This window comes from Myzus persicae, unplaced genomic scaffold (genome assembly GCF_001856785.1).
Source record: "Myzus persicae strain clone G006 unplaced genomic scaffold, MPER_G0061.0, whole genome shotgun sequence".
NCBI lineage: Eukaryota > Metazoa > Arthropoda > Insecta > Hemiptera > Aphididae > Myzus > Myzus persicae.
Window position 1 is genome coordinate 3,869 of NW_019101698.1, and position 2,114 is coordinate 5,982.

Below are 2,114 nucleotides of genomic sequence, written 5' to 3' on the forward strand. Positions count from 1 at the left end.
AAAGATGATAACTATTACTATCAAATAATTGGGCAGTTGAGAATTTCCAAAAGATATATCTGTCATTTCATTGTGTATTCGCATAATTTGAAACATGTTGAAATAATTAAATATGATCCACACTTTTGGATTGATAAAATGGAGTCTAAATTAAAAAGGTAAATTTAAACATATATATTACATATTCACGTTCTTTATATTATTTATTACATATTACATGTAATTTATACAGATTTTATTACGAATGTTTATTACCCGAGATCGTTGACCCACAGTTTGGCAAACGTTTTTTGACGAGCGATATCATCGACCCAAATTATATTATAACTGCTCAAAAATCAAAAACAAAGAAATAAAGAACATTTTATATTGTATTATTTGTATTAAGTATTTATTATTTGTATAATTAACCATGTACCTATTGAAAAAAAAATGAAACAAGACAATATTATTTATTTTATTAATTTTATATTATTTGTAATTGATCGGTGCATTTTTTACTGATACCTGCACAATTATGTTTATAATTTTTACACCTAAAAGTTTGTTTAATATGTTTTTGGTTACATATTTTTAAAACATATAAAAAGATAAATATATTTTAAAAACCACATTAAAAAAAAAACAATTTTGTATGTATTATGTAATGCGTGGTTAGCATTTAAAAAATTAAAATTCATGAACTATTTACGACAGTTAACTACTGACATTATGTTTAAAAAATAAAAAGTTGTTCAACAATTCAACAATATTCTGGCAATATAAAGATTTTAGAGTATTATTATTTATTATTATCATTACGAGTATATAATAATTATTAATTATTATAATATTACTATATTAGGTATAGGTATACCTACTACCAACATATTATTAATTAAAACAATATTTGTAGTTACTTGTTATCATATTTTAATATAACTGTAACAGTTGAACGTAAAATTAATATTAATTTAATTGCGCTGTATTTATTTTATTTACGCCATTTATTAGATTTTACTACAATTATTATATTTAAATAAGTAATAATTCAATAACTACAAATCAGGCTATGCTATAAATTATAACTTTTAATACAGTCTCAACGATCTATATATTGGGACATAAATTTAGGTATGCAGTATCATAATTTATAATCGGTAGTTCATAGGTACGCGCGGGTATTGAAAATATTATTACGGTGGCATTTGCGCACGAATTTTATGACACGAATCGCACCGGACCATAGATAAGTATAATATAATAGATAGGCAACTCCCATGCTATAAAAACGAACCGTATTTCAGCGCTCCCGGTGGTTGTACGACAACACTAAAACAGGGCTACTATCGATAGTCAAAGTTATCGATATTTTCAACTTCTACTATCGATATTTTCAACTTTTACTATCGATATTTTTCTTTTATTTAATTTCTTTTAAAAATTGTTTATTGTATGGCATAAAAATAAATAAATTTAAAAATTGTAATAAATAAAAATAAATTATTTTCCAATAAGAGATCATATTTTATTATATATTATTAGAAATACAAATAATTTATTCAAAATAGGTTCATGAATAATTAAAATGACAAGTAATCAAAATTGTATGTAATAGGTAGGTACAATTTTAGTGATAACAATTAATGTCAATTAATAGCAAAGGTAATACTTTATAAAACATAACATCAAATTACAAAAAAAAACATAATGGCCGTAAGAACCTAACAGTCTACGTACATTTACAAGTAATAATAGGTAATAACTTTTTATGGACAAATATAAAATTATAGCAATTTTTCATTAAAAAAAAATGTATGTAATACAATTTTAGTGATTATTAATAATATCAATTAATGGCCAAGGTGTATTATAATGTATGATGTTTTATTTAATTAATTTTTTTTGTGATGTTATTATGTATTATTATTTATATTAATGGACCAAGCGTTCATAGAATGTCATAGTCCTACCATCAAAAAATTATTAGTTGATGGAATCATTAAAAAATTTAACATAACTACAAGACATTGTTCAAACTATAATAAAATATTCCATCAAAGAATAATGAGTGTAATTGTAAAATTTTTTATAAACCACTGGTGTGTGGAAGTAACTCGGATATTTGAAAATGA